The 14,768-nt window shown below is 43.5% G+C and overlaps 1 long non-coding RNA gene across 7 annotated transcripts in view; it reads left to right on the forward strand.

Moving 5' to 3' along the window:
- The window catches only part of LOC141573362 (uncharacterized), a 90,347-nt gene that overhangs the window by 61,139 nt on the left and 14,440 nt on the right, over positions 1–14,768 (forward strand). For all 7 annotated transcript variants that reach the window (XR_012499060.1, XR_012499058.1, XR_012499057.1 and 4 more), the window contains 2 exons: positions 4,895–6,037; positions 6,340–6,463. This is a non-coding gene — a long non-coding RNA (uncharacterized LOC141573362). The remainder of the gene's footprint in view (positions 1–4,894; positions 6,038–6,339; positions 6,464–14,768) is intronic.

Raw genomic sequence — 14,768 nt, forward strand, 5'->3', positions numbered from 1 at the left:
GATTTTTAATGACCAGTATAGCATTCTGTCTTGTGGAGGCATCGTCCATTTTACTTTGGGCTTAAATAAACTTTTAAATTCCAAGTGTACTTAACTGAAATACTGAAAAGAGAACTGTGGTGGTACCGAAAGAGCCCTACCTCCCTTCCCCTTATTTCCTGAGTGTAAAAGCTGTTGCCAATGTGGTGTATATATTTCATGACCTTTATGCCTATGACATATATATATACCCATACATACATACGTACATACATATGAGAAATCTATGTATATGTGTGTATATATGCTTTTTTGAAAAATGAAGCCATACTATATGTTTTCTGCAGCTCGCTTTATTCACTCAGGGGTATATCATAGACGTCCTCAAACTCCAGACCCACCCGGTCCTTTCAGATAGAGTGGAGGGGTCTCCTGATGTGCAGGTGTGGTCTCTTGTGCAAGGACACCTTTGGTGGGAGAATGCTGTTGACAAGGCCCTGGGCCACGGGGAAACGCCGGCCCCCTCAGTGCCCACAGCTCACCGTGATTTAGGCGCTTCATTGTCTTGATGGAGGACACTTAACTTTTCTCCATTTTCCACTGTCAGAAAGGATGTTTGACTGGCATCTTTCTTTAACAGACATTCCTGTGATCTTGTATGATCATGCCTTTAGTTAAGTCTTCTGGAAATTTAGTCCCTGGATGTGACATTTACTTTCATCACAGGCTACTTTCAAGTGACTAGAAATTCCTTCTCCTGTGTGGAATGAGAAATGTAGAATTACTTACGTAACCAATTCTCTATCGCTGGATATGATTTCACTTCAGCTTTTCTTCCCACCAGTGTAAACAGTACATCTATTTGAACTGATTTTTTTTCTAAACGAAACGATTCCTAGAAGTGGGGTTGAATCAGTGTGTACACACGTTTTTCAGAGTTTACATATCCATTGACATGTCATCCTCCAAAAAGGTCGCTCACAGTTTTTTCTCCCACAGATGGACACTAGCTACAATATCTTTTAAAAATATTTACCAATAAGATGAGCAAAAGTGCTTTTTCATTGTTTTAGTTTGCATTTGATGACCAGTGAGGTATTGAGCATTTTTCACTGATTAGCCATCTGACTTTTGAAAAGTGAATGATCCATTTTGTCCTTTGCACAAATTTAAGTGAGGAAACTTCTTTTTGCTTTGTGACAGCTCTTTGTATGTTATGAACATTAATCCCTTGTCTTCATCAACATCTATCACAGAGTTTTTCCTTGTCAGTTCTTTCATTTCATTTTGTTCAGTAGGTTTATATTTGTTGTGGCTCAAAATATTCTTAAGATAGTAAATGTCTTCCTTTTGTGTTTTATCTTTGTTATTATTCTTAGAAATACTTTCTTATAATGGTATAAATCTCTTATGTAGGTTTATTTAATGTCTAAATGGAGATGATAATAGTACTTGTTATAGTGAGGAGAAGTTGAATTAATGTGAGCAAAGAGTTGTATTTGCTGTTATTAGTATTTTAATATTTACATCACTATCTGTAATTATTTTTGTGGTCATTATGACAGGAATAGAATTTGTTCTTTCCAGGTGATTCTCTGATTGTCCCAGGACAATTATTGAATTCATACTTTGCTCTTTGATTTGAAATCCCACATGTATAAAATACTTATGTACACTAGAGTCTCTTTTTGAGCTCATGCTTTATTTCTGTCAATCTTACTTCCTTACTCCAGCGCTATATCTTACATATTGTAAAAATTAATTATTATCTGACAGTGCGATTTTTTTTTGTTCTTTTCTTCCATCCCAAACTTTCTTGGCTATTATTATGACTTTATTATTCCTGAAGAATTCTAAAATATATTGTTCAAGTTAAAAAAATCAGATAAGAGTATTCATGGGATTTTTATTAAGTTTTGAATTAATTTTAGGAGAACTTCCATATATACAAAACTGTTTTCCTCCATGCAATATGTTGATGTCTCTACATTCACACCTCTTATTTATCCCTCAGTACAGTCCTGTAGTTTTCTCCATGTACAACATGGGCATTAATTGTGAGTTTATTCCAGATTATTGTTGATGTTTTTGTTAATTTTGTAAGTGAGAATTTTTTGCTATTATATTCTTTAACTGTTTAAACTGACACCTAAGAAGGCAGATTCGGTTTGTAAATACTCACTTTGTAAGAAATCATTTAAAATTGTAAGTATTAAGTAATTGTTCGAGGATCCTTTCTTTTGTGTTTTTAAAAATTTGTTTCCAATATTATCAAAATGGTCATAGCTAAGAAGTATAGGTGTGGAGACAGATGGAGAGAGGTAGTGTGGCTCATGTACAAACTCTGAGCACTTTTATGGCTGCATTTACGCTGGAGAAGCCCCAGAAGAGCCCACGTTAGACCAGGGGTGGCTTTGTATGCACTTGAAAGCCAGCTTTCCTACCTGTATGGTGAAGCCTGTTGGGCGTGGCAGGTAGATGCTCAAGGTCTGATCAAGGTCATTGGCTGCACAGAGCACTGTGTCTGTGAGAACTGGAGTCCATCACCATGGGAAATGCTTGGTGCCAGGAACACTGCAGGGGAGCTGGGGAGTCTGTGTGTTAAGGATTTTCCAGTCCTGGGAGTGGGAAGATCAGACTCTGCATTCAGATCTGAGTTTGAATTCATCCTCTCTTGTTTACTGGTCCTCTGACTTTTGTCAAGTTATCTGCCCTCTTTGAACTCCTATTTTCTTGTCTCTCAAAGTAGGAGAATTACGGCCTGCTGCTAGAGTGTTTGATCAGGATAAATGATTTGTTTCTATAAGATGCCACGTACAGTCACAAGCTCAGTGAGAAATGGGCTGTCACCTCTTCATCTGCAACTCAGTGCTCGACAGGACATCGGGGCAAAGCCAGTCCGTAATTTGTTTGTGATGCAAGTAGGAACAAAATTAATGTCTTGCCTTTCCCTTGCAGTATTATTACTCCTTTGCTTCATTTACTTCTTTCCTCCTTTCCTTTCCCCTCCTCCACCAAAAGATCCTGAGACTCTCTCAGAACACTAGATTCAAATTACTTTAAAGGGTGTCTCATCCTCATGAAATGACAGTAACTTAAAAAATATCTGTACAGATCCCAGACGTCATTGTATTTGATTTACACACACACACGCACACCCACCCACACACTCAATCAGCCTACCTCCCACTTGCTGAGGGAGAAGGGCCAATTTTTCTGAGTTTTCATTCACTGAGCGTGAGAGCAAAGTCTCTTACGCAGATTTTCACCTTGCTTAGTGCATGGTGTTTTTAATTGGATTTCTGCTTTGTGGCCATAGAACTATTCTCCTTATAGAAGAGAGGATGTGGAGACATAGACATTCTGCTGAGATATTGGTGTCAACATATTTGAGTTGGAAAGGACTTAGGACAGCATAGAGTCGTAACTTTTTATGGGTGAGAATTCATGATAGTGTAACTTGGACAAGAACCTAGGTCTTCTGTCTTCGTGTCCACGTGGATGAAGAGGCAACAAGGCGGGAGATGGCAGGGATCCTTCTTGCTTGAGTTCCAGGGTCTTGCTAGTTTTCATTGCTCAGCTGCCTTTAGTTTAGGTCTGTGTGGCCTCTCATGGGAAGGTCACTCTGTCCTGATAGACTGAGTTTCAAATCAGCAAAAAGCCCTGGACCCACTCATATTTCCCAGAGTTTTTCTGCTGTCCTGCTGACAGTTTATATAAATGATACCTAAGAAACTACTGGATATAAAATCCTTATTGTTATCATTTGCCCTGAAGTTCCATAGGAATGGGGTGCTGTCTCAGGCTGTCTAAAGCTAGATCTGAACAAAGATAGGGTGATAGGCTGTGCTGCTGGACCCTCCCCAGTCATAAGGGATTTCCACCTTAGTTTTTAAAATCAGACAGATGAGTTCAAATCTTGCCTTTACCAGTTATTAGCTTTGTGAACATGGGGAAGAAACTGTACTTGTTTGTGTCTAATTTTCTTTATCTGTAAATAAGTTCAGTATTAACTTTAGGGTTTTTGTTTTAGAATTGAATGAGCTAATTCCCTCATTTATACCTAAAATACTGATCGCGTGGTTCTATGCTGGTGCCTTGGTAGAAGATTACTAAGGGACTCAGCAGTGAGAATGCAGGTGGGGGACCCCTGGATCATAGAGCTTATATTCCAGGATATGCTTTTAAAAGACTGGATGTGCAGTGGATTTTTAGTAAATGTCCATTCCTTTCCTTATCCACATTGATTGTGTATATATCTTTGTACAATATATGAACAATGTTTATTGCAATTTAAATCTCTTTGTAGTATTTAAATTATGTAGCTATAACAAAATACGTGAAATAAAATGATTTGTCTTTTATTTTCTTTTCAATATGCAAAACAAAATAAAATAGAAAAGAAAAAAGGTTTTGAAGGAGTAGAAATAATTTTATTTCTGTGGAATCAATTCCCTATGTTAGGTTTTTTAGTTGTGTTGTTAAACAGCATATAAAATTGATAGGTTGTGACTTCAGTGTTGATAGCTAGGTGAGTGTAGTTTCTTTTTGTGGTAGTCTTTGATGAATTATTTGCACTAGATCATAAATGATGTGCATGTTACATATTGGAAACGAGGAAAGAGTGGAGACATACTACCTCCAATGCAGTCATCTTGTTACCAAGTCAAAACTCGTACTGCTTGCTGCATGACAGGCCAATAAATCGGGAGATTGAGGTGTTGGAGCAAGGAATAGTGACTTTATTTGAAAAGCTGGCAGACCCAGAAGATGGCAGAATGACATGCTGGAGAACCGTCTCCCCCAAGTCAGAAATCAGTCCGCTTTTATACTAAAAAGGGGCGGGGATGTGGTTGGTTGTTGCAAACTTCTTGCGGTACGAATTGTTTCTCCTTGGAATTCTTTGTTCTTGCAGCTGTCCACGTGGGTCAAATCATGGTGCCCCTCTAAAACCTCCAAAAAAAAAAACAAAGTTGATTCTCTATTTTGCAACTTGCCATCTCTATATAAGTGCAGAAGAGTTAACATCGTGAAAGATCAGGTCCCGGAGAATAGGCTCTCCTGGTTATTTCAGGCTAAAGGCAACTTTCTTTTACAAAAGGTACAGAGCTACCAAGTCTGAGCCTAGAAAACAGCAAAGGTTTAAAGCCAAAGGAACAGATCTAACATGCAGTCAAATTTATTCCTTTGTATTACAATTTCTTTTTCCACCTCATAAATAATTTTAGTAAGAAACATGAGCAATTTTTTTTCTTTTGCTTCTGAGTAACGGATAAGTGGGCCAAATACATTTATGAGAGCAGAGATGCTGTGCGGGCATTGGGGTCACAGCAAACTCTTGTTGGGGGTGGTCGACTCTGCAACATGTCTGATGCCCTGTGGGTGTTGGTGAGGGACCCCATAACCAGGGGCTCTCTTCAGGAACCAGCATATGGGCTTTGAAATCTGGAGACCTCTTTTTCAGCTGCCGGAAATTTTTTCAGATACTGTGACTGAAAAACCACTTCAGCTGGTGATAATTAGGGAATAAAGGAAGAGGAAAAGGGCTTGGATTAGATTAGAAGAGAAGGACAGAATATCAGGGAACCTGGGGGCTTGGCAGTGGGTGCTTGGGAGAGAGGGGAGCAGAGGTGGGGTGGGGCACGGCTCTGGAACCAGCTCCAGCACCTGTCCCAGGGCCCAAGTCACACAGCTTTTAATTAGCCCAGGACACTCTCCTGTCTGGATGTCACCCTGGGCAGAACCTTGAGAATCGAAGCTAAGGGGTGGGCAGCACTCACCTAGGGGATCACTGAGGACTTCGTTCAAGTCCACGGTGCCTTTTCTGGTCATGTGTCTTCACTTGCCCTTTATCTTATTATCTGAGAAGCTGGAGCAAGGAACGCAGGGAGAGATCCAGGAAGACATCTGACTGTGTTAAGAGACGACAGTCACAGCCACACGGGGAGCGAGGACACTTGCAGCAAATTAAAACGACTTCACAACTATTGCATCAGAGCTGTCGTTGTGAGAGAGCCTAAGCCTGTCTCAGAGTGCAGGGGACAAGCAGAAAAGAATGGTAAATTTCCACTGACAGTTGAAATTTTGTTAAATAGCCTGCTACTGTTGCTTGTATCACTTGAATGAATGCAGGCATATTTCTATGGGCATTTATATGTTCACTCAAACCCACCAGCCACTCTTGCCCCCATCGGGGATGGGCTTTCTCAAGCCCAGTGCACCTCCTGCTTGGGTGGGCCACGCTGCGGTTCCTTGCCTGGGGCCGGGCTGCTGCAGGGCACTGAGTCCCCGAGGCACGGCCTGCGAGACACGACAGGAACACCTCTGCTCTTGACTGAGGGCCTCCGTTTCCCCCTGCAGTGTAAGAATGCTGGTGACTGAGTTAGAAGCATGCTTCAAAGCTGTCCGTGTCCTTGCCATCCAGAAGCGGAGCCTGGGAGCTTCCGAATTTCTCCAGAATGCGGTTTACATTCATCTTCGACAGGTGAGTTTATGTCCTTTTACAAGTGGAGGAATTACTGCAGTTTTCCTGGAACTTACTCACCACTAGTCCATCTGATTTTTCTGTGCTAGGATTCAATATGGCATGCTAAAAATTCTGGAGTCAGATCTTGAAACACTGATGAAGAGGATTATTTTATTTCTTTATATGATAGTATTTTACTTTCAAAATTCAGAGTTTTCGGTTCTTTCAAAAATTTTTTGGGGGGTTGGAGAAACAACTTTGCTCTTACCATCTTTGTGACCTGTTGCTATATGCCTGTCAGCTGTCTTCTGTCACTTGTGAGGCGGTTCCATTTCTGACCCTGTCCGGGTTGTTCATGGTATAAAACATATAGTCTGTAAAAGTACAGTCCCTTTTACTCTGAAGACATTCCACAAATACTACTTAAATCTGGGTGTGGTTTTAAGAAGACAGAAGCATTAGAACATGTACTTGCAGGTTGCTAGTGCAAAATCCCCAAATCAATAGTCTAGCTCAACATCTAAAATCTTTCTAATCTACCTTGGATTTGTATGGATAGTTGAAGCAGTTTCCTAAGAACTCAAGACCAGGGTTAGAATACAGGCTGGTGTAGCTCAGCAGGTCGTCCCAAGCTGATGCTCTGCCAGAGGGCAGGTCCTAGGGGAGAGGGCGTGTCCTCCCCTCCCTGAGCTGACAATTTGATGGCAAAGACATTCATCAGGTGAAGAACTTGGAGTTTCTTCTAAGAAAAGTGGGTTTGAAACAGTCCTAAAAGCGTGGGAGTGACACAATCCCATTTGTCTCAAGTAGGGGAGAGTGGCTTTGGGGCCACTTGGGAGACTCGTGAGTCCAGGTGGGCAGTGTTGGTGGCTTCCACTTGAGCGGTGGGACGGTCAGTGGGTAAAAGCGAACAGATTGAAGGCATGTTTAGATGGTAAAAAGGAAAGGATGAATGCTGTCTGTGAAGGTAGGATGGAGTAAGGAACAGGTTTCTGGGTGGATTAATGAGGTAAATGATGGTCCTGCTGTGCTCTGAGGAGGGAAATCTGTAGAGGGAGTTCTGGGGGATAACTGATGAATTCAGCTGTGGGTAAAGTGAAAGGCTGTTAGATGTGTGGTTTGGGAGCTCAGGTGAGAGCCAGTAGTGAGTAGGGGGAGGGGAGAGAGACTTTCAAATCAGTTTGTCTTGTGAACATACAAATAAGGATGAGTAATGACACAATTAAAACCTCTATATTCTGTATTTAAAGCCCAGTAACATTTTGCTATATTGACTGCAGAGGTTCTTAATTTTTTAAATAGAAATAAAATAAATAGAAACAAAATAGTGGAGTTAATGAATATCTTAGAGTTGATGTGTGTCCTTGTATGTATTTTCATACCACATCTGTTTATACCCATAATCTACAAAACTTTCGCTTGTTTAGCATAAGAGTTAAACAGAGGGACGTGACACACAGTGTTGGGGCTTGAAGCTGATCTTCTCGGGCAAATTATGTCACCTCTCTGTGCCTTAGATGCATCTTCTGTGACTGCTCCCGGGCCCCTCATCACAGCTGATTTCCTAGACTAGATAGATGTTGGGAGGGAGGCTGCTGAAGGGAATAAGAAGTGGCAACTTCTAGGGATATTGAAGAAAGAGACAAAAACAGATTGAAGCCGATAAACTGAGTAAAAATACCCTCAAAAGAGAAAGAATCCCACAGTGTTTTGAGCCCCTTAGCGTAAGGGAAACAAAATCAGGTTGAGCCAAAGCTCTTGAGCATGTGAGTATTGTGGGTGGGAGTGTGTCATCAGAAAAGTGTTGAGAAAAGGCCTCTTCATTTCCCTAGACGTTTCCAGTAAGGATGGGGAGCAAAAGAGAAAACCCCCTGCTTCACAGTGGAAGCTGCTGTTTTGTGCAAAACTGACCAAAGTTTGGAGACCAGTCATCAGCGGTGCTGGCAAATGAAGAGACTTCGGGATTGGGTGGGGCACCTACTGTGACTTCCTGGTGACCTGCTGGCTAGGGGCTGTATGGCGGGCAGTATGTTTGCAGGGTGACCCGGGCATAAACCCTGGCTCTGAGGCTGCTGGTCTGACTAGAAAACCTGGGCACCCGCAGTCCGAATGGGGCAGCTCGGGATGTGGCCTGGGACACCTGCTGAGCTGAGGGTGAGAAGAGGGCTTCCCTGAGGGGGTGTCATGCGGAGAGTGGGAACGTGTTCCTGCAGGGGAGGAAGAGCCTCTGAGCAGAGTGCTGGATGCACAGGCAAGACCAGCCTGAGCACGGAGGCTTCTGGGAGCCAGAAGTCATACAATGGCCCGAACCACCTTGCTCCTGCAAGACTGCAGGGAAAAGATGCTGAAAAGGTAGGCTAGGGTCAGACCCTGTGGTGTTGTTTGAGTGACAGTAAAGGACTGTTCCGGCAGGCAGGAGAGAACCCTGTGGGCGTCCCAGCTGGGGCGTCACGCCGGAGGGAGGAGCAGAGTTATAGACTTTGCCACTTATTAGCTCTGTGACTTTGAGCAAGATCACCCCACCTCTCTCTATATATATCTTCATCTGTAAAGTGACAGAGTGACAAGCTAGTGTCATCAGAAGGCTTAGTTTAGCTCTGATCCTCTGTGTCCAGTCCTGTCAGTGCTGCCCTGTGAGGTTCTGCAGCGGCTGCTCTTACCCTGAGATGGGAGGGCGTAGAGGGACATTGTAGTGCCCGAGGGCAGGAAAGGGTTGCTTTAAAAGAAGACATGTTGCCGCCTGCAGCTGCAGGCCTGCAGGCAGTTTGGTTGAAGGTCCTGCAGGGGACTTTGGAGGCCTTAGGTTGTGGAGAGTACTTTGGACGCCTTAGCTTCCTCTTAAGTCTTGTTTTCCCTTGCGGACCGGATTTGCCTTTGCAGATTGATGCTGAAGATTTGGGCATCTAGCAAAGCTGTTTTCAGAGATGGGTATATACGTAAAATATCCTATAAAATAAAATGATTTATTTAACGTGTGTGACTTCGCAGCTGTTGGTAACAGCTCTGTTGTCCTGTTCGTCATGGAGGACACCAAGATTCAGCAGAGCGTGCGGGAGGACAGGTAGCCTGCAGTGCTGCTGCGGGTTGTTATCCCGAGTAGAGCACTCTGCTGAGTTGACTCTTCTCTGAGTTTGGTTGCCAGATGAGCAGACAGCAAATTAATGAGTTCTGGTGGGATTGTATAATGACAGGAAGAAAGAGGAAACCGTAGTTTTTCCAGACTAAAACACGATTTTGTTTCCTGATCCAGTGTGTTCATTACAGAATTGATGAGTTCTTCTATTCTGGGACTTCATTGAAATAAACGTTCAGCCTAAATGTTAAGAGTTATGTTTTATTTGGCTGGAGGACTCGAGCCGGGATGGCAACCTCTCAGATCACTCTGAGGGACTGCTCCCAAGAGGTAGGGGAGGAACTAGGATATATAGAAGTTTTACAAGAAAGACCAGGTAGTTGGAACAATAAAATATTGCTTGTTATCTAAAGAAAACCAGATATCTCAAGATCAAGTATTTAGTGCTTTTCTATGTATGGGAGGAAGCAAACATTTGTGTCATTGAATTCATCCCTTTGGCAGGTACCTAGGTATCTAGGGCCAGTATCCTGTCCTTTCTTACTCTGAGTCCGCTCAGAGGGCACCACTGTGAGTGGCTGAGAGGCTGGGCTGCAGGCATGCACTCGCTGGGGGGTGGCAGCAGCCGCTGATGACTTGGTTTCAGCATTCTTTGTTTACTGACATGGTTGCAGTATTTTCATTCACATTGTAGTATTTTCATTCACGGACTGATTATGGGTAATCTGCAACCTTGGAAAGCAACCGAGATGGAATTACTGCAGGTAACTTCTACTTTAATAAGCCGTGTGCAAACATAAACATGGAGGAAGCATAAATTTTGATTTGGTGGTGTAGTGAAAGGTTTCTGCACATTACAGGAGAACGCAATGCAGAATTCCTTAAGTCCACCTTTCTTTTCTGTAGTGGTTTCTGAGAACAGTTTATGGTAATTAACCAACATTGACAAATGGTGGCACACATTGCATTTAAGAGCTGGCCAGCTGCAAACTTGTGTATAGGACAGGTGGAATTCATAGGCAAGTGGTCAGGTGGATGGGAGAGAGATGGAGCCAAAGCCTGGGCCCAGATTCCGGTTTAAATCGCCATTTCCTAACCATACGGCCTTGGACTAAAATGTAACCTCTCTTAACCTGTTGGTGAATCTGTGAAATGGGCATGCTAATATTCGTTTCTTCCTGGTATTGTTGTAAGTTCTAAAGAGTATTGTAGCACACATGAAGCACTTAGCAGTGTTCACTGTGTGTGGCCGCCCCGCTTGGCGTGTGTCAGAGCCATAAAGGCAGCATTTGTCTGTTGAGGATGCACTGGTAGCCCCTTGAATATGTTGTGAATTTGGTGATTTCCTTTAATCTTGGTAACTCTGTGTGCCATGGGCAGTTATTTTCATGGACAGATGAGGAATCTCAGGGTAAAGAAGACTGTAATTTGCCCAAAGTCATACCATAATTTTGGGTGCATGGGCCTCGGTTCAGCATGGGCCCCAGGGCCTTCTGCCCTCTCCGTTCAGCACCAGAGCCAGATGTGTGGTCGGCTGTTTCCCAGCCCAGAATATCGGGCAGGCCGCAAGACACACCTGGCCCTGCGCTGCTTGAGCAAAAACTCCGGAGGAGAGGAAGTTACAAAAGGGATAAACATAAAAACAGATGACAGCAAACTGTGATCAGCCCTGAGAAGGAAAGGAACACGCCTCACAATGCAGAGCTGCGAGCTTTCCCGTCGGGGCTGCTCTGGGGGCGTTCATCTCAGCTAAACAAACTCTGCTGCTGCACCAAGGCAGGAAGGCAGGGAGCGTGTGGCCAGGTAGACAGGGCCTTGTTAATCATACTCATTCCCCATTAAGCTGCAGCTGTCACGGGCACTTACCTAGTAAACAGATGTCTTCCATAATCATCACGCACTTTTCTTGGTAGTTTTATTGCCCCACCTTTGAGATGAGGTCATTGAAGCTGGGGAGTTTGCTGCATGCCCGTGATCACCATGGAAATACCCCCACTGGTCTTTCAACCTAGACTGGTGTGGCTGTCATGTCCCAGCCCTGTGAATGGCATCATGTTGCCTCTCCCAAGCAGCCCAAATGACTGACATTGATATTCTTAATTCATAGGAAATAGTATGTGACAATAGGAGAAAAAGGTATTAAGAAATTGTTTGGAAAACTAGAACAAAATCCAATTCTTCCCCAGCTGGGGGAGCGTACCCTGTGTCACTCACCCCACTCACTGTGTGTCACCTTCTCCCTGCCGACTCCACGTTCAGAAGCCACTCTGAGTCTTTGAAGAACATTTTGCCTCATGACACTCTTGACTAGGACCTGCGACCTCTCTGTCACTGGTTAACTCTCTCTTGAAAGCCATTTAAATTTCTTGCACGCTCCTCCGCTCAGATGTAAGAATATCCTCTTTCAACTTCTTGATGCAGCTCCTTAATGAAGATCTCGTGAAGGAAACTTAGTCAAAACCTGGGAGGTATGCACACAGTGACTACAACCTCAGCACTTTATGAAGTTCAGAATCAGATTTGTGGGTGACTCAGGAAAGGCTTTTTTATGGTAACAAGGGGAAAGTGAAAGAATGCAAGCTGTGTGAGACTGAAACATCTCGGTCCCAGCCAGCAAGGCACCTGCGTTCAGGATGGTGTGTGGAGAGTGCATAGTTCTCACAAAGAAAGAAGTGTTGGGATGGGAGGGAGGACAGTTAGGTACTTTACTGTGGAGGGAAAAAGTGGGTTAAGCATTTCCTGGTTGAACAAGAGGACTGTGACATGATGTGCTTGTATTTTGGAGAGAAGGGTTTTGTGGGGACAGGCCTAGGGAGAACGCTCTGTGGCTGGTGAGTCAGCACAACAGAGAAACACAGAGAACCGGGCAGACCCCAAGGCCCCTGCTGGGGAAGAGTTTGCCCGCCAATTCGAGCCCTGGGGGCGGCTTCTGTCCCTTAGCTGGGGCCTCAGAGCTCCCTTCACAACCCAGTCCTGTTGATACAAGGAAAAAAACGTGAGGCATGAGAAGGGCTGTGTCCCAGGATTTGGTTGAGCCCCTGGGATGTGTCCCACCAGATTTTGTTCCTTGGCTTCGTGCAGTAAAGTATTCAAGAGCAAGCCAGTGTTGAGAAAAGGTAGATTTATTCACAGAGACACATTGAAAGGCAAGAGAAAGGCCACGAGGTGTGGGGTTTGGGTGCTCAGATTAAAAGTAGGTACACACTCCACAGAGTGTGGGCTTTCCCCGAAGAGGGAGAGAGAGGGGTGACCGCGAGGTGGCGCTGTGTTGCTCGTTTTCTTGGGCTTGGTGGTTTCATTTGCTAATATGTAGAAGGACCAGCCTAAGGGCAAGGGGCTGGGATTAACAGGGAGTTGGCCATTTCCCACCCTGTGACCTTTTGTGGCTAGCCTTGGGACTGCCATGGTACCTTGGGGCATGTTATTCACCATGTTACTATTACAATGGGTGTATAATGAAGCTCAAGCTCTGCTAGAAGTTAAATCTCTTCATCCTGAGCCTCAAGGCCTACTGGGGGTTGAATCCTTCACCATTTTGATGTTAATTGCTGTGGCCTTCCTTGAATGGCTGTGCTCTGCCCCTTCCATCCTGTCTCACTGTAATGACACAGAGAGAGCAAAGGCCGGGCCCTGCCTGTGCTCCTGCATTTAACAGCGGGAAGTGTGGAGTGGGCTTATGATGACTCTGAGTGGTGAGAAGGATGTTTCAGATTTTGCCACGTGAGACATGGGGACCTGCCAGCAGCCATCACAGATTTATCTCAAGGGCATTATCGCTTGTGTTGTTACGGAAAGAACAGGCCAGCCAAGAAACAAGCACTGAGATTTATTACGCTGGCGGGATCAGAGGGGCTCCTGTTCCGAAGCTCTGAGCACCTCCAAGACCTGCACATGAGGTTCTATAGGGTTAATTACAAGTAAGGGGCTATTAGCCAATAAGGCTCAAACAACAAAAAGCAAGGAATCAGTACACTGAAGCTTATGAATTTGGAACAGATCACTTTACTGACAATTGTTGACCTTGGATTTACGAGTTAGCTTATTAGCCCATTCAACTGACACTAAACTTCAGATTTACGAGTTAGCCCAGCAATACTTAGATCAGTAAACCGACACTTATCACACTTAGATTTGTGACTTAGCTCGTTAGCCCAGCTGGGATTTTCCTTCACAGTGTCACTCATCTTTTCTATATTTCGTTTTTTTTTTTTAAGTATTTAATCCAAATTTAATATCAGGTTTTTTTGGAAAGAAATTTCTCTTTTTCTTTTCTTTGGGACTCTTTTGGGGGGGTAGGTAATTAGGTGTATTTATCTGTTAGTGGAGGCCCTGGGGCTTGAACCCGGGACCATGTGCACGCTACGCACACGCTCTACCACCCCCCGATGATCTTTTCTTTTTGCTTTAGCTGCCAAGAATCTTACAGCTGAATTTCTAGTCGGCCTTTCACACTTGCCCTGACTGCAGGGAATCCATTTTTACGACTTTATCTCCCCCTGGTTTCATTTAAGTATTGAATCTCCAATTTCCCTTCACTCTCAATTTTGCCTTTTTGTTGTTATGGTTGTTAAGGTGTGTTTAAAAAAATTGTTTAATTTCTCTTTTAGCAGGAGGCTGAAAGTAAATAAATATGTAAACAAACAGCACACTTAAATGCTTTTATACATTCTAAGTTGTTTAGTAGTTACTTAAAAACCGAATTGAATTTTAAAGTGATAACATTTTTAAATTATTTTTTATTTTTTTACAAAGATATAGCTGATTTAAAATGATATGTTTCAGGTGTACAATAGATGCTCCATTTATAGTTACTGTAAACATTGGCTGTATTCCCTGTGTTGTAAGATACATCCCTGTAGCGTGTTTAAATTACATGTTGCAGTTTGTATAAGAAAGTTGGGCAACCCAGAGTCTGGGGCATGGCTGTGTCTGACCCAGGGTCACGCTCACCCTGCCTGTCAGAGCCCAGGCCCTCACTCCTGTCTGCAGGGCAGCGAGTGGAGGCAGCCCTCATCAGCGCTGGCACCACCCTCTGAGCGGCAGTGACAGCAGTGTCTGTGTGTGGACGTGCAAAGTGTTTTTCCAGGAGATTTACATGCATTTCTGCATTTAATAATTAAAGCCCTCCTGTGAGGAAGCGTTTTATGATTTTAATGAATAATACATTTTATTTTGATATTGATAAACTTCAAACCTCCGGAAAATTTACAGAAGTAGTACAGTAAACGCTTAGATACAGTTCACCTTAAA

The sequence above is a fragment of the Camelus bactrianus genome, chromosome 15 (genome assembly GCF_048773025.1).
Source record: "Camelus bactrianus isolate YW-2024 breed Bactrian camel chromosome 15, ASM4877302v1, whole genome shotgun sequence".
Lineage (NCBI taxonomy): Eukaryota > Metazoa > Chordata > Mammalia > Artiodactyla > Camelidae > Camelus > Camelus bactrianus.